This window comes from Crocodylus porosus, unplaced genomic scaffold (assembly GCF_001723895.1).
Source record: "Crocodylus porosus isolate Cpor-Errol unplaced genomic scaffold, CroPor_comp1, whole genome shotgun sequence".
NCBI classification, from domain to species: Eukaryota; Metazoa; Chordata; order Crocodylia; family Crocodylidae; genus Crocodylus; species Crocodylus porosus.
This window is the reverse complement of record NW_017728948.1, coordinates 77,650,071-77,676,457: the sequence shown is the minus strand read 5'-3', so window position 1 is coordinate 77,676,457 and position 26,387 is coordinate 77,650,071. Positions and strand designations below refer to the sequence as shown.

At 41.7% G+C, this 26,387-nt stretch overlaps 1 protein-coding gene and 1 long non-coding RNA gene across 4 annotated transcripts in view; one reads left to right on the top strand and one right to left on the bottom strand.

Annotated features, from left to right (window-relative positions):
- The window catches only part of ARHGAP24 (Rho GTPase activating protein 24), a 407,100-nt gene that overhangs the window by 294,671 nt on the left and 86,042 nt on the right, over window positions 1-26,387 (top strand). The window lies entirely within an intron of this gene.
- On the bottom strand, window positions 4,469-16,781 carry LOC109322052. The gene is made up of 3 exons (XR_002104290.1): window positions 16,689-16,781; window positions 6,803-6,959; window positions 4,469-4,839 (listed from the first exon to the last, which is right to left on the bottom strand). It is a non-coding gene; the product is annotated as an uncharacterized LOC109322052 (long non-coding RNA).

The window sequence follows — 26,387 nt, the reverse complement described above, 5'->3', positions numbered from 1 at the left end:
AGAATTCAACCCAGTGGAGTCAGGGCCTTGTTACATGTTAGTGTTGGTTGGCTCCTGAGGCACTTAACCCCGGGATTGTCCGCACATTAACACCTTTAAGTGGATTAAAGCATTCCTTACATGGCTCAAAGGTACACCAGTCTGGGACGGGATTATCTCTTGATCTACACAATCCAACTCCTGTTCCATTAAGGTGTGGCATCTCCCCATAGATGTGTTCCTCGAATTGAAGGTGTGACTGCAAACTAGCACTAAGCCAATCAACATTTGTGTGGCTCACATTCTAATGTTTAACAAGACTCTCATTGAACATTTATACTGTACAACATGACAGCAGGATTGCTCTGCTTTGCATTTTTACCACTTGAGTGTTGTTAATATGAAAAATTAGACACATAACAGGTCGTATACTGATGTTCAATAATTGAACTATTCTAATTCAGAGCCCTTAACTGAAAACACTGAATATTGTGAAAACATATTCCATACCAAAATAGAATTGTTCTAGTAGAAGAATAGCTCTGCTAAGAGTTAAACACAAAATAAAATCTTTCTGGTTAAAAAATAACAAACTACACCCCAACAGCTTAGATTCTTCTCCCCCTTGTACTGAACTCAACATAGTTGCAAAGTTGTACAATTATTATATATATCAGAGAAAAACCAGGCTCAATAATTCTGTATTTCCTCCTTAGACTGATAAACATTTGCTGTTGTCAAAAGTGAAGTTTTTCAGTTTTTCAGGTCAGTTTTCTGTTGGGAACTTCATTAAAGTCTTAAGCCTCAGGATCTAGCTTCAACAGGAAGGCTGAAACCATTGAATCAACAGGAGGCTCAGCTGCTGTAATGTTTGCACTCGCTATCTCTTCCTCTGATCAGCAAGGACAGCCAATCAACCATACAAAGAACAAAAGAAGAATGTCAATTATCAGGAGTAATAACAACTTCATATAAGGGAACAAAAGCCCCAAGTATAGCAAAGAGATAAACATGTAGGTTTTTTTCAGTACTAGGAATAAATGGGAGCATTTAGATGCTATTGTTCACTGAAGGATGCAGCTGAGGACTGAGGCTGACTACCTCTCCAGCTGCAGCATCAATACTGGGGATTCAGAGGCCTATCTTCACTCTCAGCCATAACAAGAGAATGACACTTCGTTCTCTTTAAAAGAGCAGGCATGATTGAATTGCTATAGGGCTAAGCATAGGAGTGAAAATGAACAAGAAGCAACCACAGTTTATATCCCCCATTGCTCACAAGTGAAATGTTTCAGCACCAACAATGTCTAAAATAAAAAGGGAAGTCCAGGAAAAGGTAACATAAGAAATATTACTTAGTCAAAGCTACAACCAGGGGACAGGTGTTTTTATGGGAATTAAGGACAGATTTGGAACAATTAATGACTCCTGTGAAATGCCCTGTACGAGAAAGATGTGATAAGTAGAAAATGAAAGTAGGGAAAATCTAAGTGTCTGTATTTTAAAATGGGACATGTAGGTTTAGCTGGCACATATAAGGCTTTTGGATGTAAACTCAGTCATGTGCTCCATGAGCTTGGAAACATTTCAGGCTTGTAGCAGGGTAAACAGTGAGGTTCCACTGCAAAAAAGTAGGGGAGTGGAATTCCAGGGAACCATAGACAAGACACACACAAACACAACCTGTGTAGCAGGTAGCTCCGCTCTGTAGGATCCTACAGTTCAGAGCACACACCTGGCCGTAAACTGGGAGAAGGATCATTTGCTGCACAGAACACACCTTACATTTACCGTTCTCCACCTCCATCCAGAGTCTCCAACTCACTCACATCTGTCAACTGGTTAGTACTGCTACTCAAAGTGCATGCTGTGATGCCCCTGAGCAAAAACGGCCCCGTATACTACGCAACATCACAGCATTCTCATATCTTCTTAAATATAGTTGCTGATTGAAGAGATAAAGAAGAATACTTTCAAGAGTGTTCATCAACAGGAAAAAGTAGTACTCCAAGTTTTGATAGGAGAGAATCTTCCTCCCATGTAATTTAAAACAATTAGAATTAAATTTAGTCCACTAAATGCCTTAGACATCAGCGAGTGAAGAGACATGCCTGCTTCCAGAACAGTCTTTCTTCTTTGGTATATTTTCTGATGTATGCATCTTGAAAATACAGAGAACATTGTAATGTAATTCTAGTTTCACATACCGTAAATCAGGAGCAATTATATTGAAGCCAGTGGAATTAAACACTAGTTGGCTGCTGATGTGAGACAGACTAGGATTTTCATCTGATGGTTTTGTATTACAATTGAGACAATGGAGTTTTTAAACTAATGTATTAAAATACTTTAAATGCTGTTGACTACATGAGACAAAATCTTACAATCTTGATCCAACTGTCTCTACTTGAACAAAACTATCCTTGATGGTTTTGGGATTTTTGTTTGAAAAGAGACTGCATTGTTTCATGTACTAGAATTATTATAGTCCAAAATTACAAAAAATTTGAAATTAGATAAAAATAGATCAATGTGCACTCTCTGATATGTTGGATCTTCTTTATCTCTTCAATCAGCTACTATATTTGAGAAGATAAGAGAATGCTATGATGATAGGTTTGGGTAAGGTATTTGCTTATGCTGGCAGAGGTGGAAAAGCTGCCTTTGATAGCTTCCTGTTATTCTCACACAGGGTCTAGAGGGTAGTTCTGGTCTATGTCCCCTCTGTTCTGAATGTTTTCTTTACATGTAGTATAATACTACAGAAATTCTGTTTTTTCCACCACTATTTCTCCAGTTTCTTAGAGGCAGTTTGGAGAAGTAACAAGAGGCTGTAGGCTGTAATATACTCAGTATGCTAACAACATAACTGTCCCTATGGCTGGATCAAAGGAGTTTGACCCAATGTCTATATGAGCTTGAGGTTAGTTTCTCGTGGGTCAGTTCACACTAAATGGAAACAGAATTGATGGGTTGGAAAAAGCTGATTGAGCTAAAACTGAATTTTTAGTGTGCCCCTTGCTGAAGGAATGTATTTCCCATCCTTTTGTCCAGGGAATAGATTGAGGGGCTGTTGATGACAGTTGTGCATTTAGGATGCTAGAACCTTGGCGCCCAGGTAGCCAGGTATTGCTGTTTTATTTCTTTTTATCTGCGTAAGGCCAGAAAAAGTCAGTAGATTCTTACTCTAGTGCAGAGCTTCACACATTTATTCAGTCCTTTGTCACCTCAGGATTTGATTACTGTAATATACATTTGTATGGAGCTGCATCTTAAGAGCACTCATAAATTTAAGCTAGTGCAGAAGGCCATGACCCAATTATTAAGTGGAGTTTCACATGGGTAACAAACCTCGGTACTCTGGGTTCTGCAGTGGCAGCCTAAATGTTTCTGGTTGGAACTGAGTGTTGGTGTCTTAACTGTAGTTTTATAACTTTATGGTTTGAGCATCTGACATTGGGCTTCTGTGGCTTTCAGCTGCAATGGATGTTAATGAAAGCTCTCAAACTTGAGCCCTTGTGTTATGATAAGGGGCTTTTCTGTAGGGCATCCTCTACTTCAGAATGCCCTTTCCCCTGGTACAGTATAGTCTGCATATATAGAGATGTTCGTGATATGTGTAAGACCCATCCCTTTAGCCAGACATGAGAGGGAAAGGCAGAGTTTGAGGAATGAAGAAGTTTCATGTGCTGTAAGCCTAATTTGATATGCTGATGCATGTTTATATTATTAACATTTAATTTAAATGTTTATTGTGAACTTAGATTGTCAAACTGCTCAGAACTTGGGATGGCCTCCTATGAACAATTTTATAAATCCCTTAACAATATTTTCTTGTTTCTCTTTGGGGCAGGAACTGCCAGTAGTCTCCTGGGCTTGTTGAATGGTCTTGTTGAAAGGTCTTAAGTAGAATACCCTAAACTCTTTGCCCCTCAATCTGTTCCCTAGACAAAAGGAATTGGAAGCAAAAGGGAAACGTTAGGTGTATTGTAAAGTTATTGGTTTAAAATGAATAAATAGATCAAACAATGTTCTGAGCTTAAGAACCAAAGCACAAAATGGAGATATGCAATTTTTCACTAGTGTTTTGGTAGTTGCCTGTATCTAGAAATGTGGGCATTCATGTGTCTGAATCTGTGCCAACATCTATCTGTGCACCTCCTGTTGGTTATTCAGCACTTTGCTTTCAGGCTCAATCTCTGGTTGTTTTAAGATTCTGGCAGCTGAACAGAGAGAGTGTTCAGTTTGGGTTTTTCCCAGGCCGCATATCCTCTATCACTTGTTCCTGAGAGCCGGCAATCACAAGCCCATTTGCCTGTCCTCTGGGTTCAGTTCCGACTCAGAGCCTAAATAAAGCCTTTTTTTTCAGAATTTCACCATAGATGGGAGCCTTTACATTTCACTTCAGCTCTTCAGGATGCAGGAGACGGACGTAAGCAAACTGACATAAACTTAAAAACAGGCTTTAAACAGAGTTTATAAACTCACCATTTCTTTTACTCAAAGGATAAAGCATAAGAAATTGCAGATCATTTGAAAAACAACAGATTTCCTTCCCTTGAAAATCCTGATTCATCCATCTTTGTTGAGGAAGGCAAGCAGGTCTGTGGGTTGTCTTCTCTGAATTTGATTAGTTCTGTAGCTATACTAGAAAATCTTTCCCTTGCTACAAAAGCCAGCCTAACTATACCCCACCCTGTTTGAAGCTTCCTATGCATCTCCTCAAATCATCTTTTGATACCTTCAAAATCTTCCTTTGTAACTTGTCTCTGTGTTATTGCTGGCAACTTTCCATTCTCTCCATTTGCTGTCACCTTATGGTCTCAAGGTGATTTGTCTTGAGGAGGCAGCCATTATGTTCTAGACCAGATACAGACATTATACTCTTTATCCATAACAGAAGTTCAGCACACAGAAGTTTGGCTTAAAAATGGTGGATCCCAGTCAAGATCCACCCCCCCGCCCGGGCAAATGCATATTCTGTTCACTACCAATATAAACTATGCTGCTTACAGAAAACCACATAACTTGGATTGATTCTGCTTTGGGCTTTCTGAATATCTGTATCTAGCCCATATGACCCACCATTGTCCCTGGCTAGCAAATAAATGAACTAGCCCTGCCAGCCCACAGAGGATATACATAGGCAGGGGCATTCAGTTATGCAGCAGTTTTCATAATGATATTTTTCCTAATGTCAGCTAGAATTCATAAATTCTCCCAAGAGATTTCCCAAATTCTCACAATGGATACATATGGAATATGCATGTACATGTCTAAACTTCTATTTATATATAACAAAATTAGAGAAAAAGCAACTGAGTAAAAAGTATATGAAAAATAGGAATGACAAACTAGGTACTCTTAAAATTACAAGAGTAGTTTGGGAGATTAGCAGGCAGATAAGAAAAAAGGAGGGAGAAATGAAGAATTAATGGCAGGAGAAATGAGTGTCTGATTAAGTTTAGCTTCCACTAAATTAATTTACACAGTTTAAACCCTAAATTTCCTTGCATTATTATCTATCTGTCTCAATTGTTCAACATTTCTAAACATCAGTCCACAACTGTAGCAGTTCAGTTGAGAGTTTGGGAACATACTTTATCACTTGTGCTATTAGCATGCATAATATACGGAATTTAGAAAGGCCTGAACAGCTGTGCTCTATATAATAATCCAGCATTCTTCAGGTGGAAAGCTAGAGGTTACTTTTGCTCTGAAAGCTGAGTCAGCTCTTTGCTCAGAGCAAAGGACTTCTGTAAAGTATGGAGAATTCTGCTAGGAAATATTTAATCTGGGACCACCTAATTCTGCTGAAGTAGGGACTTTTGGAGTACATGGCTCAGAGGAGAACACAGACATTACAGCTCTTCCAAATTGCAGACATGTTTAGACTCCACATAGACAATTAGTTTCACAAAACCAAAGTAACCTATTTATGACAAAAGTCACCTTGGTGCCAGACTACTGAAATCATAGAATCAGAATCAATGAGTTGGAAGGGACCTAGACAGATGATCTAGTCCAACCCCCTGCCATGGGCAGGAATGAGCACTGGGGGTGGGAGGGGTCATAAGACCCCAGCCAGGTGCCTATCCAGTCTCCTCTTGAAGATCTCCAGGGAAGGTGAGAGCACCACCACTCTGGGCAGCCTATTCCAGGCTCTGGCCACCCTTACCATGAAGTAGTTCTTCCTAATATCTAACCTAAACCTATCCTCCCTCAGCTTGTGGTCATTGTTCCTGGTGACTCCAAGGGGGGCCCTAGTGAACAGACTTTCCCCGAGTCCCTGCTGGTGGCCCCTGATAAAGTTGCAGGCAGTCACAAGATCCCCCCTCAGTCTCCTCTTGCAGAGACTGAAGAAATTCAGGTCCCTCAGCCTCTCCTCATAGGGCTGGTTACGGAGGCCCTCAACCATACAAGTGGCCTTCCTCTGGACCCTCCCCAGAAAGGCAGAAAATACATACCCTTGACAATGAACTTGTACTATAAGCTCGTTCAGTGTGCAAGAAACAACTATTGGAAATCTTTTGGAATACTTTAATCCACCCCACTGTAATAGTGTGGTCTTGTCCCCTTTACTAACTCTTGAAGTGCACAATTCTGAACAAGACATCTTGCATCAAGAGTTGTAGGAATATCAGAAGAGCAGAATTTTCCTCTAAATATCATCTTCCCTTTTGAAAAACCTCAACTGATGATACTGCAGCAGACTACTTTGGCCAGTTATCCCATTATCTCATTGATCTCATACTCAGAGCCTCATTCCTTGTTCATTTTTTTGAGCATCCAAACTGGCTTAATGGGGTTGAAATTGACTTACATTGCTATGTCTGAGTATATTGCTTTTTGTGAGCTGAGAATGAGATCCTGTTTGATCACTGTGAGTTTGTGGGGATGGATCCAGAGGGGGTGCAATGACATGGTCACCCCCCCCCCACAACCCTTTTGGACCACAATGTGGGAGCAGCATCTGTGGACTTAAAAAAAAATTAAGGGAATTCCATATCCTCTTTTCCCTTCTGTGCTCAGTAGCATGCCTTCTCCCTTCCTGTTCCCCTTCTCTTCTGCTTGCCACTTCCACTGTCCCCAGTGTCTCCAGCAACCCCAGGGGATGGGGGGAACTCCAGAGCCACTCATGCCCCATTCCAGCAGGGCTGAATGGGGTCCAGGCTCAGCCAGGAACAGCAGTAGCCACAGTGGCAGGAAGGCTCCTTGGTGTTCCCTGCCATCTCAGGAGCAAGCTCAGGGAGGAGGAACCTGTCCGATGCTGCCACTGATGGTATCCTTGGCTAAGCCCAGTTCTCAGTGCAGCCCAGCTGAAGTGGGCAGGAGTAGGATTGGAACTCTCCAAACCACCCAAGTCAGCCAGAAAGGGTAACAGTAGGTTCAAGGGAGAGGGTGAATGGGATGAGAAGGAGGGGATATGTAACTGAGCACAGAAGGGAAAGTGGGGAAGCTGAGTGCTAAATGCCAAGGGGAGAGATTCTTATCTGATTTGCAGACTTAAGAAAGGTCCCTGGTTTCTGCTCTTGCAGTGTGGTTTGCTGTCTCAGTTGGGGAGAAGCTGGGAGTGGGGATACAGCCACCTCTGTAATACCAGTCACTGCTCTCACCCCTCCCTTTACATAACCCTGAGGACACCTATGTGGGTTTGTGTAGTTTTCCCTATCATATGTGCTCTTTATTCCAGTTTTTAGAAAGGTAGGAATGATTTCTTTTCATTAGTATTTGTGGTTAGGAAGGATTCCATGTAAAGTACCTGATCATCTGAATACAGACATCTGAAAGTCCCCATTTTCTCTCTCACATGTTTCTTGATAACTGAGGGTGGGAAGAAAGTAAGATGAAACTCATCAAACATTAATACAATGCAACCTATTATGGCTTCTACCTGATTCTTTTCTGTCTCCTGAAATATTTTTGGAGCACAAGTCTCAGGCTTTTTAGACTACCAAAATCTTTGTTTCTTTCATACAAAACAGTGCCTACCAGATTCAACCATGTCTTGTAATGGACCTTCATAACAGGTGAATTTAGTTCCATGTAAACTTACTTCTGCTGTTTCACTGGTGCTGCTATGAGTGTTGCTAAGATTTTGACCTTCCTCTTCTGATAAAATTTACCAGCTTGCAGCTACCTAGGATGCAGTATCTGGACTCAGGTTCTATGAAGATATTTCCCACCTCTCAGGCTTTGTTTACCATTCATTTGAGTATTGTAATGGAAGTTGTATATAAATACAGAGAAAAGAATAGACCTTGCAATTTAGTTGCTTAGCTGATCAAAAGCTACTTTTACTGGGGAAGAGACCCTGTGAATAGACAGAAATTGAATTAGGAATGCTTATGGGATAGAACCTTTTTGTGGTTTTCTAAACTGTTGTTTTTACATGACTTGATTTATCTGGATCACTGAGAGAATTGGGCCTAATTGACTAAATCTGAATTTGATTACTGGTAAAAATAAAGCAATATATATTCACTATAGATTTGAACTGACCTCTTTTTCCTCTAAATCCTGTTGCTTTTTCCATCTTCTCTTTCCCATGAAAAATTAAAATTAATTTCATTTGCCCTTAAAGCAGAACTGTTCAGCCACAGATATCAAAGTATTTGGCAAAGGAGGATGCTGTCCTATAACAGTGGCCATAGGTTTTGACACCATGGGTGCTCTGGGGCTCAAGCACCAAACAAATAAACAAATGGGTGCTCAGCACCCATGAGCACTGCATGCGGACATTAAAAAAACAACAAACAAACAAAAACACGCTTTACTGGAAGAAGCAGCACGCTACTTCAACCCGGCTCTGCAAGGTCTGTAAAGATTGGGTGTTTCAGCAGGGCTTTTTGGTGCTTTTAGCTTAAGTTAATTCAATCAGTTATTAGATAAAAGCACAAAAAAGTCCCACTAAAGCACCTGATCTTTACAGACACTACAGAGCTGTAGTAACATGCTTGCCTCTTCTGGCCATTCATGGGGCTTGGCACAGGAACATGCCAAGTTTAAAGAAAAGCTACTTGCAAAGACAGCATATGCTAATCCATACATACCATCTGTGTCTACTGAATCCTCATATGCAAAAGAGTAATATGTAATAAGTATGTTGTATTTAGATATCTTGAGCTTGGGTAACACCTTTTGAAGACTATCATGGGTACCATTGAGAAACTTTGAGAACATTAGTTTAAATGGCAGAACCCTCCATTCCACCTACCCTCTGTTAGTTACATATGCATTAAGAGGTAGGTAACTTTAGGAAGGAGAACACTTTGTTATGAAACAAGTCTGTGGACTCCCTTCAGAAATTTTCTTGAGGCAGCTCAGGTCCTTGTGACATGGTAATTTTGGGCAGCTGCTGGAATTCCTAACTCATGGATTGTCTGCACTTAGCACCTTAAAGGGTTCAGACAGAAGTAATGATTTTTGCCCAATCTGGCCACAGAAAGCAGTCTGATCAGCATTTGTACAGCTCACAGCATAAGTTGTTACAAGGCCCTCAGTATACTTGTCTCCACTATGTTTGTGGACTCTCACAGTCATAGAGGAAGAATGTGAAAGATTTGCTGCCTGCCATGGAAAAGAAATTACATTTTAGAGGTCCAGGAAATAACTTATATGGTTTAGTGACTGGACTTTTGTATTTTGGGAACCATTTCACTTATTTCCATATCATGTCTTGATCAGGAAGAATATTCTTGACTGGAATGGTGATAGGTTATTTCGGTATAGATTAACACCTGTGTATAAAATTTTACAAAATATTGCTGCTCTTGTGCTGACTAGTAGCACACTTCAGGTCAATTCTCCATGCGAGGAAAAATGAGCAATGCAGAATTTGTGTTTTATGATTGTGGCTGACAGACTTTCTGTATCAGTTCTTTAACAAATGTGCTCAAAGAACGATCTTGGCCAAAACACCCATGCGGGGTGTGCAGCTCTGAGCCAAAGATAACTCTAGTTAGAAAACTGAAGGCAATGATCAAACCCTGCTGCTGACCACAGCTGCCCCAAAAAGACATTCCATGGCAGAACTAACCATAGGCACTTCTTCAAAACCTGAACACTACCTACACCCTAGGGATATATCTGCAGCCATCAGTGTGACTGTACTTAATCTCAACATACTCGAGTCAGTTTAATTTCTAGTAGAAATCTATCTATGGCCTCACAGATTTTAGTACAGAAGGTACACTCAAATATTCACTTTGCTTCTTGGATGGATAGTTCCACTTCTGCTGAACTCCATACCAGTGCAGTACATGGACTAGATAGTTTAACTATCTGGGGTACACTTATATTATATTATAGTCGCAGCCCATCTGGTACTCCCATTCTACAACAATATTCTACTTAGCAGGGCATTTGGTGAGAAAAATTCTATTATACTTTTTTAAATTGGCATCCAGGGAGCTGTTTGTCATTCCCCAGATCCCACTGGCTCTTGTTCTCTGTATTGTATCAAAAGAAGTAGAAAAGCAATTGCTGTTATTTCATAATCAAACAATAGAAAATGTTTTTCTCTCATGGAGGTTGGCTCTTTTGTTGTTCACACCTGCAGTGTTTTCCTTCATGAAAATTCTACAATGGAAACTGGTATAAGGGAAAGGCATTTTGTCTCCTGTCTCCCAGGCCAGCTTTTTCCACTGTGACATTCCATCCCTCCAGTGAGTGGGTAAATTTCATAAGAAAGAGGAATTCTGGAACTTCTTCCTCCATCTCCCAGTTCAACAGCTTCTCCTGAAAGATAAGCTCTAGAATTGGCACGGGTTATAGTTTCTAAAAAAGCTTGTTGTCAGGCATACTGTGGTCATTCAGGTGGTTCCTCATGCCACTCATCTTGAACAGGCTTCCTCAGCTCAGAAACAGTCCTTGGCAATTCAATATTACTCTTTCCACTGTTGTCTTTTCAGCTGTTCAGTGTCCTTTAATCATGGGATGATTTTAATGTTGATGGTATTAATGTTATGTTATGTTTAAGATACCAGGAATGCAGTCCATTTGACTGGGTGTAGAACAAAAGCCCCTGCCAGAAGATACCCATTGGGGTACAGTTGAAAGAATTATTTGTATGGAGTTATTTTTTCCAATAAATTTTTCTGTCTATTTGTTTGTTGTCCACAAGTAAACTAGAATTCTGTTGTTTTTGTGAGGGAGTCAGAGATATTTAATGAGTAATTACTTGTGACTGCTTTCTTTTATAAACTCAGAATTTTATTTCCATAAATAGTTTCATGCATTTATTCTTGTCAGCAGTGCCCCAAGTAGTTCTATTCACGATAGAGCACAAAGGGGCATGGAACCACAGTCAAAGGGAATTTACTTAAAAATTGGAAAATTCAAAGAGACTTCCTATCCAAATATTCATGGGTGCTTGTCCATGTGACACTATTAACATAATGAAATGTCACTTTGTGTGACTTAATGGCATCACAGTGTACACGGGGAAGACTTTTGGGGGTTCTAAATGACTTTGCATTGTTGCAAACTAAATTAAATCCAGATATAGTTGAGTTTGCAATGTTGCAAATTGTAACAATACAGCTGTTGATTAGCCCTCCAGCCATGGAAGAGGTGGGCAGGCTCCACAAAAAAAAAGGATCAGGCCCCTTGCCACTTCTGACTTCAGCAGGCATCTGCTGAAGGCAGAACCAGTGAGGGGCCTGATCCTTTCTTTTTTTTTGGTGGAGCCTGTCTGCCTCTCCCATGGTCAGGGGGCAAGCTGCCAGTGGGAGAAGTGGCCCTGAGCTGTAGGGGCCCAGGTTCTTCCCTCTGTGGCAGCTGTGCTCCCCAGGGCTACCTGGGTGGGCTGCTAGTGGGCCGGGTGCTGCTCTAGCTCAGGGTCGGGAAAAAGTTGGATTGGGCCTGGTGCTGCCAGCTGGTGGGTTTCCAGCAGGAAGGCTCAGGGAACAGCTGGATCAAGCTGGGTGCTGCCTCCAAAACTTTTGAATGGTGATTTCAAATTTGCATCTTAAAGGTGTTATGGAAATATAAGATGTTGTGGTCATTCTCTTCATCATGTAGCATTTTGGATCTTATCCAAATTTCACAATGTTTCTTCCATCGCTCCCCTCTCTATGTAATATCAGCACAGATTGGCAAGTTCTTGATGTAAAATTACAATAATTAGAAAACTTTTACTTACTGTATTTACACAAATCTAAGATGAACTTGAATTAAAGACAACCTTGCAACAAGTGCAAGGGCAGATATTGTGGGGAGGTCAATCAACTTCCATCTGCTTGTGCCTACCCCGGCTGCTTTCTGTCTGCCTCCCCCAAAACCTCAGGTTCTCCCTTCCTCCCTCCTTTGCTCCCCCTCCTGACTCCTCAGCCTCTGCCCTTCCCACAGCCTCAGGCTCAACATTAGGAAAAACTTCTTCACAGTTAGAGTGTCCAGACTGTGGAATAAGCTCCCTCCAGAGGTGGTGCAATCACCTACCCTGGAACTCTTCAAGAGGAGACTGGACAGTCACCTTGCTGGGGTCACCTGACCCCCAGCTGTCTTTCCTGTCTGGTGCAGGGGGCTGGACCCGATGATCTTCTGAGGTCCCTTCCAGCCTTACAATCTATGGTGAGTACTATTGCCATGGAGCCATTAGCCATCTCTCTTTGGACTTTTCTTTACTGCAGAGTTAAATGTAATTTGTAGCCCATAATTTGAAAGTATCCATATGCAAAACCCCACTGTGCCTGGCACAATGGTGCTTTTAACTTGGGTTGGTTCACCTGTCAGGGTATAAAGTCTACAGTGTGGTTAGCACAACTCATCAGCTCCTGACTGCAGCCACATGGGTATGTCTATCTGATTTCCATGGGAAGGGATGTTCATGGGCATGCTGCTCACCCACACGCACTGACCCACACCAGACCCAGAAATGCAGCACTGAAGCCACTCCTGGGTCTTCTCCCTATATCTATTATCATTCATGCTGGAGTAACTTCACTGCTACACAGATTTGGTACATGCAAGTGGGAATAGGCAGGTAAGGTATGTTTGAGAATGTCCCTGCCTAGGAACACTTCAGAAATTATGTAGATCTACCATGAGAGTGGGTTACCTTACTGCAGAACAAAGAAACATGGAATGTGCCTCCAAAAATCTTGCTACCACAGGTTGGTGAATTCCATGCCAGTGCAGACGCAGAAGCTGAAATATGGTTTTGTAGTGTAGCTACTCTCACTCTAGGCTAGTGGTTTTCTACCTTTTTAAAGTCAGAACACCCTTCTACAACTGTTTCACCTGTAGCAGCATCTTTGATTGAGAACCACTGTTGTGTTCAACTTAGCTTAGTGGTTCTCAAGCAGGTGCCACCACCACTAAGTAAAGCTGTCCCACGACTTGGCTAAATACAGACAGTCAAAAAGCCCAAGGCTAAATTGATTGTCTTTGCAGGTTATTCTAGGCTGCAAAGATTAAGCCAATAAGCAATGTACAGACATTCACTTTTGATTCAGGTAACACAGCTACATGCCTGCAGTGGCTCAAGCCAGAAGCTGGGGGCACTAGAGCACAGGTCTCTGGCACACAGCCATCAAGGGCTCTGTGTTTGATTCCTCTTCCTGCAGCCCCTAAGGTGTATGGGATTTGGAGTCCATACTCACAGCAGCAGGACTCTGCAGGGTTGCTCATCACTTCCTCTTCCTGCTTCCAGGTGACTCTGGGATTTGTAGCCCACAGTCTCATCCAGCACTAAGTAAGCAGTGTAGGACAGGACAGCTCCATACTCCAGTAGGAGTTGTCTGGGAGTGGGGCAGTGAACCAGCCAGTGAGGCTAGTGTACCAGCCCTCACTGCTGTAGCTGGGGAGCAGAGGGGTGGGGCCAGCCCTGCTCTCTGGAGCAGACACTCAAGCTCAGGCCAGGGCTACAAAATACCGGGATGCTGGGGGACTGTGATTTAATTTGAACTAGGCATGGGTCTTGGACAGAAATTTCATAAATCTGCTTGACTTAAATCAGCCAAGTCTGATACTACATTGAACCAGGTTTATTTAATCAGCCATTTTGAAACTGGTTTATGTGCACTGAACATCTGTTTTGTTATAGGTTTAAACCAGTTCCTGACCACTTAAACCTGTTTATGTGTAACTTTTGTTCCTAGCCCTTGTGCACAGCCAGACCAGGAAGGGTTTTGGTATGTGTGCATGCTCCTCCTGGGATTAGGGTCCTATGATAACCCTAAGTAGATAGGAGAGCTGGCTTGTGCTACAGCCCTTCCCAGTTCAACCCCACATGCCGTCTTCTGGAAATGGATGGAACTGTCCATGCACCTATTTCTGGGAGAAGCATGAGGGGAAAAACTGGAAAGAGCTGGAATCTAAGCCAGCTTTCCTGCCTTATTTTGCATTATCAGGCAGCCCTAAGGCAGGAGGAGGCCATCATTGTTTCTCATGTTCCAGAAGCACCAACAGTTACAACCTTATCAACAGAGGCATGTCCTGTTTATAATGCAAGCAGATTAGGCACTTGAAAGTCAGAGCAGTGGCCATGTAACTTAGAGATTCATCAAAGCTTTTCTGAAATCACACTCCTATAAGACTAGGAAACAATTATGCCATATATTTGGTAACAAAGTTTGTCAGAGAGGTATTTCACCATGATAGTCTGAAATCAGGCATGAATAATTAAAACAATATTACACTGAGTGCTCTGTTTTGTGCCAAGCCGGACACTTGGGGGAAATCTGTTGTCTGGTAGACTGGCAGTGCCATTGAGGAAAGCATGAAGGGAGTGTGTGTGTATGTGTGTGTGTTTTGGGGGTTGAGTTGCAGCGTTCTTGAGGTCAAGGGAGATAACTAAGTCCTTTAATATGACAAGGGGATTTTGCCTCCTCACTGAAAGAAGGACAAAATGTAGAATTTACTGCATGTTACTGGCTTTGACTTAGAGAATTTTTTGTTTTCAAGTGAGTGTCCCCATACCTGCCCATTCTTTGTTTCATTTGAGTGCCTCATTCCTTAAGCTAATTTTCTATGCCCTTTTGTGAAGACTGGGGTGTACTTCAAAAGATACCGAGGTTTGGTTTGGATAAATCCCAAATGGTTTGCATTCTTATCTGAAAGCTTACCCTCTTAAACCAGATATCATGCTGAAAATCTCATAACAGCAGACTCTTTTATAGCTTTATGGTACTTCCTGGGCAAGGGCATGTTGCCAACATAGAAAAAAAAGCCTTTTTTGAAGTTCGGCATTTGCCAATACTCATACATAGAGCTCTCTGAGATATATTTCCCCCTGTGACAAACTTTGTGAAATGAGTGGTAAATACCTTTTTCTGGCTTCCATTAAGAATTTTCTTTTATGCTGTCATCAAAAAGCTCTCTGGCATGTCCTACCATTTGCCCAGTGCCTGTAAGGATGAGAGCCCCTCTTTTCAGTGGATCACTGGGTGCTGCTCCAATATAAATAAGTAAGGGTGGCTAATAATTCTTTTAAAATGTTGAATGCTGTTGCAGTAGATGGTGTTAACACGTTTCCATAAAAAGGATATTATTGTCCCACATATTATCAAGCTGTTTTGCGGGTGGCTGTTGGAAAACCCCAGTTAACAGCAGTGCATCAAATGGAGTAAAATATCAATACAATCTTTTTTTTTAGATTCACATGCATTTTTTCAAATTTTCCTGTTAGATGCTAATTATATTACAAGCCAATGTGAACCTGATGGCTCACTGTAAAAACATCTTTGTATAAACTGTAGTCATACCGGCTGAGACTGAGGTGTTCAAAGGAGCCCCAGGGAGTTCAGTGACCATCTCCAATTAACAGTCAAAGAAAGATGCCCTCACAGAACCTTTTAAAATTCCAGTCCAAGTTTTCTGTGTGTTCTCTGAGAGAGTTAATGATTGTGTGAAGGGTAGATGTTATCATTTCAGTGTTACTGAATGTTTGCTGAATGTGAATTTCCAAGTAAATACTCTGCCAGTATTTCAGGTAGGCATTGATTAATTCTGTCACTGAATGATTGCTTTTCGCATCATCTCACCAGATTAAAAAAAAAAGAACAGACCAGAAAGAAATCACAATGAATACTAACTTTTACTTTACCTATGCTAACTTAGAACTTATCCTGTGCTAACTTAGAACATGATGATTTTTTAAAACCTCTTTCTAATAGGTTATGAATTAATATTGCACAGGTATGAATCAGTATTTGTAGCAGAACATACCTGGCATGTTTGCATGTAGTTGTTATACTCTTTAAAGGATATGTGCAAGAATTAATGAACAGGCAAAGAGAAAAAGTATGTGTGTGTGCGTGCATGCGTGCGTGTGTTCAGGCTGTGCTATGGAGTTATATGACCAGCAAGCATCATTTGTAAAGCTAGGCCCAAGTTTGCATCTGGATTCCAATTCTGATAAAACATATACCATCTCAGAGAACAATGATTCCTTTGACGATTGGATTTTAACCAGTGTTTCCTAAAGTTTTGGGAGAGAATAGGAAACGGGTTGGCTCCTGAGTTACTATTTGTGCCTTGTCTATTTTGGTAAAGCTTGGTAAACCTCCTTAAGGAAGCATGAAATTCAAGCCAGGAATACCTGAGTCACCTAGTTTTTACAGTTTTTTAAATTTTGGCTGATTTGTGGCTTTGCTAGGAAACCCTAAGATACCTTTTGCTGTCATATTACTTTTGGCCCCCAACCAAATGAAATTTAGTGTTTGCACAACTTCCAGAAAGGAGAAAAATCACTAAATTTCTCTCACCTTGTGACACATTTCAATGATGCTGAAAACATTGCTGGACATTTCTAGGTAAAATGAGCTTATCAGGCCAAATTCTTTGATAAAAATAGCAACTCTCCACTCTGGCCAGGAAGGGGTGGAGCAGCCAGCACAGCCCAGCCCCGCCCAGGGCTGTAAAGCATGCTAGAATGCTGGGGGACTGTGATTTAACTTGAACCAGGAAGGGGTCTGGGACAGAAGTTTCATAAACTGGTTTGACCCAAATCAGTTAAGTCTGATATTATATTGAACCAGGTTTATCTTAAACCAGGTTCAGCCATTTTAAAACTGGTTTATGTGAACTGAGCTTCTGTTCTGTTACAGATTTAAACCAGATTCTGATCATTTATACTGGGTTAAGTGTAACTTCTGTCCCTAGCCCTGCAGTGTCTTAAGTTATTAACTACACAGTGAGATTAGATAGATGGTATTTTTCTTTTTTAAAAAGAACCTGCAACCAACATGGTGGTATCTATTCCAGCATTCTTCCTTTATACTATGAATCAAATTTGGAGTGCAATCCCCATGCTCTTATGCACCTTTTTTAATGAAATTATGCTAGAAGAATGTGGCTTCTGTCATCTTGGTCTTTCTTGTTTGGGAAAGTGGAGTAGCTACACCAGCTGGGAAAGAAAATCTGAGAATTCTGATGGCATAGCTATTCAATAGTTGTAGCTGCAGAGACTCCATAATGTAGATAAGCCCAAGATACTTATGAACCCAAGGCTCCTGGCAGATGTGGAGAAAGAGGCACCATGGAATCTGTTGCACGATCCCCACAATTACACTTCCTGCAATGTACATGTGCATGGCAAAAGGCATGACTGTGGAATCAAGTATTAAGACTATGGAATCAAGTATTGGACTGTGGGATCAGTATCAGATGTCAAGGAGCAGTACACTTCCCTACTAGCTGACATAGGTGGCACCCAAGCAGGGCAACTTGAAACCCTCTGGGTTAAAATATGGGAAAATGTGGTGAAGGGGATATTACTATAGGAGTCTATTACAGACCTGCTAACCAGGAGGGAGAGCTTGACCATAAATTCTCTAGGAAACTAACAGAGGCTGCACAGTCTCAGTGCATGGTTGCCATGGGTGATTTCAATCACCCTGACATTTCATGGAAGGAGAATTCAGCCAAATCTGATCAGTTACATAGCTTCCTCACCTGCATTGATAAGCTCTATCTGACTCAAGAAGTCCATGGGCTGACATGAGGTCCAGTGCTGCTAGATCTGGTAATGGCAAAAGGGCATGATCTAGTGAGTGACCTGAGGATTGAAGGGAAGCTCAGTGATAGTGTTCATGAGTTGATCACCTTCCTTATCCATCAAAAGGTGGAAAATCAGTCAATAATGCAGAAATCCTCGACTTTAGGAAAGCTGACTTTCACAAGCTCGGGAGAGTGGTTGTCAAGGCATGAAAGATCATGATTGGACAGGGAAGGGAGTCCATGATGAATGGTTGCTCCTTAAGGATACAATTCTAAAAGCAGAAGGGAAGTCCATTTCAACCTGCAGGAAAGGTAGTAAAAGGGCTGGAAAATTCCTTTGGCTGAATAGGAAACTCATGGACCTCCTCAATCATAAAGGAAAAGGCTTGATCTGATGGCCACCTATAAGTTTATCAAGGGTGACCACCAGTATCTGGGGGAACGTTTGTTCACCAGAGCGCCCCAAGGGATAACGAGGTTGAACGATCATAAACAAGACCACTTCAGGCTGGACATAAGGAAGAATTTATTTACTGTCTGAGCTGCCAAGGTCTGGAACAGCCTGCCATCGGAGGTGGTTCAAGCACCTACATGGAACACCTTCAAGGGCAAATTGGATGCTTATCTTGCTGGGATCCTATGACCCCAGCTGACTTCCTGCCCTTTGGGTGGGGCGCTGGACTTGATGATCTTCTGAAGTCCTTCCAGCCCTAATGTCTATGAAATCTATGAAATAAGGGTTGGAAGATGGGAAATACCTCTAAGAAGGATTATACATCACTGGACCTCACCTGTAGGGACTGGACCATAAAAGCTAAGGCTGATACCAGGCTCAGGCTGGTTATGGGAATCATGGGACAAGGTGGCAGTGCACCTTTGGGTGCTTGTCACTTTAAGGGCTTGATTAAGGCAGCCATTTTCAAACTTAGGCAAGACAGGCAGATGCAGCAGTGTTACCATTTCTGGAACAACTTGGAGGTAAGGGCAGGAACTATAGGGATGGTTGGAGGCTCCTGGTCCTCAGCATGTCCTGAAACTACATCTTGCTGGGGTATGGTGGTCTAACAGGGCTGTTTGTTGTGGGACAGCCCCCAAGAAATGCCAGGCCAGTTACCTCCCTGGTGAAAGGCAGGTTAACCCCAACCGCCCCACACCAGTGGATATTTATGAGTGGGGAAGAGAGGGAGAAGTGCCAGGCATGCCTAGAGAGGCACCTGAGACCTGCAGGGGTGTGAGAGCCAAGAGGCCTCAGAAGGGGAAGTGGTGAAATGGGGGCCCGCTCAGAGTAGGATGCAATGAGAAGCACCTGAAGGACTGAGCATGTGGAGTGCAGAGTAGGGCTGATGAAGGTGGCCTAAAGGGCTGCACCAGGGCTGTATTGAATAGAGCTGCAAGAGTGGTTTGAAGGGCAGTACATGGGCCAACCCCATAAGTTGAGAGCAGGAGCAAGTTTCCCAGTGAAGGGCTAGGCTGCACCAGTGCTCAGTACAAGGTGATGCCACTTAGAGTAGGGGAGCATGAGCAAGTTAATAGGAAAACCTTATGGCCAAGAGGTCAGTCAAGGGAGCAGGGCAGGTTGTATGTAGCCCAGTGGGGGTGCAGTGTGCAAAAGGCCCCTGTGAGGGGGGGCAAAATGAGTGTGAGTGTGGAAGAGGCCCAACAATGGACTGAGTCTGGCCTGGCCTGAAGCTGAAAAGCAATAATAATATTCTGGATGCCATCTGTGAGGCATGGGCCATGGTGTAGGGAAGGTTTGAAGCTGTGGATAGCATCCCCTGGCATCAGGGCAGTGAATATAACCACCTGCTTATATTATCAACTAGACCATCAAGTAATGGCAGGAATGACAGGACAGACTGCCCTAGATAGGTGGGCAGGCCAACATGAGACCTGGCCCCAGGACAGCCTCCTGTCACAGACAATAAAAAGTCCTTTGACAGATACGTAGGAAGTCAAAAGAAAAGAAAGGGCAACAGTGGACCTTTGCTTAATCAAATGTGGCAGCTGACAACTGACACCCAGGAAGAAGCTAATCTCCTCAATGATTACTTTTCGTTGGTTTTCCACCAGCCCAAGGGGATCACCCTGCCTGACAGGACACAAGACTACAAGGGCATGGGTGACCAGATGCCTACATTTGGTGAAGACCTTGTGAGGGAGCACCTTGAGAGGCTTGACATCCATAAATCAGCAGGCCCTGATGGAATGCACCCAAGAGTGCTAAAAGAGTTGGCCGACATCATAGATTGACCACTGGCATGGATATTTGAGAACTCATTGCACTCAGGAGAGGTTTCCGAAGACTGGAAGAGGGCCAACAAGGTGCCTATCTTCAAGAAAGGAAAGAAGGAAGATGCAGGGAACTACAGACCAGTCAGTTTGACCTCAATTCTTGGAAAAATCTTGGAAAAAATTGTCAAAGAATCCAACAACAACAGACTGACAGATGGTGCCATTCTGAGAAACAGCCAACATAGCTTTGTTACAGGTAGGTCATGCCTGATCAACCTCATTTCCTTCTACGACCAGGTGACGTGTCACTTGGATGGCGGGGAGGGGAAAAGTTGATGTCATTGACCTGGACTTCAAAAAAGCCTTTGACTTGGTCTACCATGATGTCCTCATGGCAAAACTGAGGAGCTGTGGCCTCAAAAACCTTATGGTCCAATGGCTGGTGAACTGGCTCCATGGTCGGACCCAGAGAGTGATAGCTGATGGAACTGAATCAGCGTGGCATATGGTGACCAGTGGCATCCCTCAGCGTTCAGTACTTGGAACAGTACTCTTTAATATATTCATTAATAATCTGGGTTTGGGTGTCAAAAAGAAACTGGCTAAGTTTGCAGATAACACCAAACTATGGGGATGCGCAGTTACACCGGAGGATAAGCTGGGGATTCAGGCTGATCTGGATAGCCTTGCAAGGTGGGCAGATATAAACCTGATGACCCTCAACATAGAGAAATGCAAGGTGCTCCACCTTGGGAGAAAATACCCACATCATACCAATAGGCTCAGCAGAGCTTCACTCACTAGCACTATGTCCAAAAGAGACCTGTGGGTCATGATTGACCACCAGATGAATATGAGTCACTAATGCAACGCTGCAGCCAGCAAAGCAAATAAAACCCTGGCTTGCATCTACTGATGCATCTCAAACAAGACCCAAAATGTCAGTCTCCTGCTTTATTCAGCCTTAGTGAGGCTGCAGCTGGAGTACTGCATCCAATTCTGGGCTCCATGCTTTAAAAAAGATGTGGAGAAGCTCGAGAGAGTCCAAAGGAGAGCGACGTGCGTGATCAGAGGTCACGCGAGCAGGCCTTATGAGGAGAGGCTGAGAGGCACGGGAATCTTTAGTTTGGAAAAGCATAGGCTCGGGGGGACTTGGTGGCAGCCTATAAGTATATCAGGGGTGTGCATCAGGATCTGGGAGAATGTCTGTTCACCAGGACTCTGCTAGGGAAAACAAGGTCCAACAGTCACAAATTACTGGAAGGCCATTTTAGACTGGACATAAGGAAGAACTTCTTTACTGTCTGAGTATCCTGAGTTAGAATAGACTCCCACCACAGAAGTGGTGTATGCACCTACTCTGGACACGTTCAAGTTGTATTTGGATGATTATCTTGCTGGGGTTATCTAACCCCAGCTGACTTTCTGCCCTTTGAGCAGGGGGCTGGACCAAATGATCTCACAATGTCCCTTCCAGCCCTCATGTCTATGAAATCTATAATATCCCATCATGCCTTACTGGTGGTACAGGGGGAGCCTGTCCTCTTGCAGCACCAGCAAGTAGAAAGCTCCCACAGCTGGGTGCTCCATCAGCTGATGAGGCTCCCAGCCATGGGGGCTCACCATACCACCCCTGTAGCTGGAAGCCCGAGTCTGCCTATACTTTCAGTTAATGGTATGATAGGAACCAGCCACAAAGTTATAATACCCTTTTTTGGATTATAACTTTGTGGCTTATTCTTTGTGGGTGCTGATAGACATGGGGGGGGGAGGGGAGGAACCCAATGCTTCATTAGAAAAGGTATCGCATCATTTTGACCCAGCTCCCCAGCATCTGTATAGCTTGTGCACTTCAGCAGGCCTTTTTGGTACTTTTATCTGATAGCTGATTCAATCAGCTATTAGATAAATGTGCCAGAAATCCCTGCTGAAGCACAGCAGTTATACAGATGCTGGGCAAGCTGGGTCAAACTGATGCGATTCCTCCTCTGGGTGGCAGTGTGCTTTGTGCGGGGGTGTCCCAAGCTGAAAGTAAAGCACCTTTTTTGTTTTGTTTTTTCACCTCTTTAAGCACTCTGTTTGGTTATTCCATTAATTGCATTAACGTGTGATCCAATAACAGCTTAAGATATGATTAACGGGTTAATCATGGCTTAAGTGTAACATGTGCCAGGAGCCTGAATTACACTGAAAGCCAGTAATACTTAGATTTGTAAAGACATAAGTTACTATAGAACATGGAAGTTAAGTTCCCAAATCATGTAGGTACTTGTAAAAAAGGTTAGCCTTAAGTCCTTCATTTCAGCTGAATTAACTCCTGAGTGACCATAGGATGTTTGACCTGTTGTTCCATTATTATTTTTTCTCTTTGATATGTACAAGGTAATCTAATTTAAAAAAAGCAAGAAGCAACAATAGGTTGTGGCTGAAAAATACAATTTAAAGATCAGTTTCTGCCATAGACTCCTTTTTATTAAGTCATATCAATGACCCCAAAAAAAATCTGGAAAAGGGTATTACTGTTATCTCAAGTCTGTTAAACTTGATGGAGAAGCAGAGATACTTCCCTGAAAATATCAAGCACAGGAAAGTTATTTTCTATTTTTATTCTTATTACACATAGCTGTTCTGCTCCAAACTCCCATACTCAAATTAGGGTAATCAAACAGTAACTGGAGACATTTCAGGCTAAAGAAATAGTCTTTCAGACTACAAGGGTCTGTCCTCTGGATGCAGACATAGTAGAATTCAGCCTCCCCAATAGTTTGTTGTGATCACTGAATATTTGCAACACAGTTAATGCACTATTGATGCTTTTCCAATGCTTGGCAATAATACTGGACCCAACCTTGTCAAGTCTATGAGGCAAAGCCAAATTGGCACTTAAATTGGAAATCTTTGAGGCTCTGGAGGCAGCAGCCAATTGGGATGGTAAGGCAGCACTTTCTTCTGATTCAATATTGATCCAATTTCCCAACCTCATAGTATGAGGCATGGTGCTGCCAAAAGTGCCTGATTTTGCACAAGTTATGAAACAAAAGCCCTGACCTGGTTGCTAAAGATCTGGTATCACTTTTCATAATAACCAAAATCATTAACTCCAATATTCTGGGCAGATGCTAAATGGAGTCATTCTATTCTGCCTATATAAAGTGGCGTTCTATTGTAATTTGGATAACATTCTTTACTTTCTAACATAAACTGTTGTTTAATGTGGCTTTGCATTATTAAAAAGCTGCTGTATTTCACAGCTGGCAGAAATGATGTTTGTGTATAGTATGCATTTGTAATGCGTGCAAAAGACAGATCCTCTGTGATGAAAGATGACATATATAATAATAGCATTATTATTTATTAGCACACAAGTGAAATCAGCTATGAACTGAAATGGCTGACTGTTTCACCAGTTATATTTATGCTTGGACCCCATGCATTACACAGGTTTATAATGTGTGCTATGCATGTTTGGAAACTGTACTCAACTCTCACTTCGGAGTTTGAATCTAGCAATTTTAGATATAGGGGATATATTGTAAATAGGTAAAACGGACTAACCTCTTTCCCTGAATGCTGTTAAAAATAAAGTATTTTTTGTCAGGAACTTCAAAAATAGTACCTTTCTGTTACATTTTTCTTTGTCAGTCAGTCAGTCTGTCTGTCTCTCTGTCTCTCTCTCACTCTTCCCCTTCCTTCTCTCTTTTTTAAGACTATAGCAACTGTGTATATTTTGGAACAGTTTATATTTGGAAATATAATCTTGTCAATATGGGATCAGACCTAGCAGAGTCAGTTAATGGACTATTTCAAACTAAAACTCTCAGCAGTAAGTTTATAATAAACTTAATGAGGCAAGGAAAGAACACTACCATTAAAATTCTTTTTAATTCTACCCCCTCTCCTCCCACCTTCTTTCTAAGGAGTGAGCACCCAAATTTAGCTGTTCAAAAATTGAGTTTACACAAAGTCAGTATGCTTTGTTCTGTTATATTGTGCAGGCAAAATTGTGTCTAGGCTTGCAAGGTAGAATCTAGATTTGTATCAGCTGAAGGATCCCTATTGCAGAGGAATGATGCCCAGATACCATAATGAGTATTTGTTGATAGCTAAAATGATTATGAGCTCCTTGAATGCTTTTTTGTTAGACTCTGCAGATGTTATACGTCATCTGGCAGATGATTTATGGATAAATACAATTTCCTTTTATTAGACCAACTAAAATAGTTGGAAAAATTCTTCTTTGTAAGCTTTCGGAACATCTGGGGCACACATACCCCTCCTAAAATTGCTTTAGTATCTTGGCATACTAAACCAGCTGGCTGAAGTTAATTTTACAAGGGCTATAAAACACTTACTCTGGTTTCTTTGGCTAAGTTCACACTTAAAAATCCTTTCCCTTTGAATACAGATCCTTCCTCTAAATCATTAGAGGCTTGATTTCTGCCAGCTTAAATACAATGCAAATATGCAGTGATGGAGCTGACCTTTTAAAATAATCTATTTCAAATTAGTTCTTGCAATTCAGTGGCATGCCAGGCATATTTTCATAATGAAAAAAAACTTTTCATAACACAGGGTAGCCATTTCTTCAGCACTCTACAGATCAGGGATTTTTCTTTGCCAATGAAGAACCCTGTCTGTTATCTGCACCACCTTCTGAGCAAAGACACCAAAATAATCCAAATATCTAGGATTTAAAATTAATTTAATTTTCAAGCCATTTTCATGATTACTTGGGTTACTCATTTTTTTCATGTATTTGGGGATAGCTGTACTTCATCTTAATTCTTACTGTATAAAGAACATAGATATGAATAATTAGAAAGCAATTTCTTCTATAAACTTAGAAGTGAGAGAGAGGTGGTTGTCGTTTCTATCTTCTGTGTTTTGGTGGATGGTCAGATACTGTGGTTCCATGATGAGACCATTTAAGTACTTAGGTAGGTAACTGGGTAGTGAAATACTTTGGCTGTATCCCATTTCTTCTAAGCCCCAAAAAGTTCAGGTTGGGTAATTGGATGAATAGGTCCTTTTGAAATAGGTCCTTCTGGCTAGACTGACTTGTTTTATTTGAGGGTGTTGGTTATTGAATTTTACCAGAGAAGAATCTGGATATCTTCCAGAACATTACACAATGTCTAGAGAAAAACTACCAAAGATTTTTTACAACATCCATCCATCATAAAAAGAAGAAATGGAAACAATTAATGCAGTAACAACTTTCCAACCACAAAGCACCCATCACAGAAACAACACCAATACTATACAACATTCCAACCTCATACTCAATGAAACTGGGAGAACTAGTCAACCCTCAAATATTTTTAGTCTCTCCACACACATACTTACCAAAGAAATTGTCCTGTATAAAGTCTGTCCAGAAAAATACCCTAATAATATACTACAATGTGGAGAACTAGAAGAATATTTCTGATGCCACCATCTCAAGGAATATGTCCACAACCAAAAAGAATCTACTTCCAACAATACTTCATCCTATGACAACATCAAGGAAAAGGTAAACACCAAAAAACTGAAAAAAATCAGATTGGACATGTCACAGTGGATGAAATTCAAACCTCAACCAGTATATTGACTGCTTCAGAAAAAGAATAAACAATGAAATAATCAACAAAAACACCACCATAACAGCCTCTCCCTCTCAGAGAGAAGGGCCAGAAAATCTCTAAGATCCAATCATCAAATAGTAATAAAACCAGCAGATAAAGGAGGAGCTATACTTAACCTTAACCATTACCACTACATAAAAGAAGCCAACAGACCACTCTCAGACAACACCTACTACAAAAAACTAGAGAAAGATCCTACTCCCCGTTTCATCTGAAAACTCAAAACCATTATCAAATCATTTCCATATAAACTATAAGAAAAACTACAGAATTTGATCCTCACTCTGCTACCCATCCCAGGGACATTTTATATTCTTCCTAAAATCCACAAACATGGGAACCCAGAAAGACCTATAATATCCTACCATGGAACCCTAACTGAGGAAATATCAGGTTTCATCAAATCCATCCTAAAACCTTTTGTCAGCCAAACAGCAAGTTTTTTCCAAGTTGCAACAGACTTTCTACAAAACCTTAAAAATGCAGACCACCTTCCCAGCAACACTCACCTAGCCACCATGGATGTTACCAACTTATATACCAATATCCCACACCAGGATGGCATCCAAGCCTGCTTTACATATCTACAAGAGCAAGATTACAACT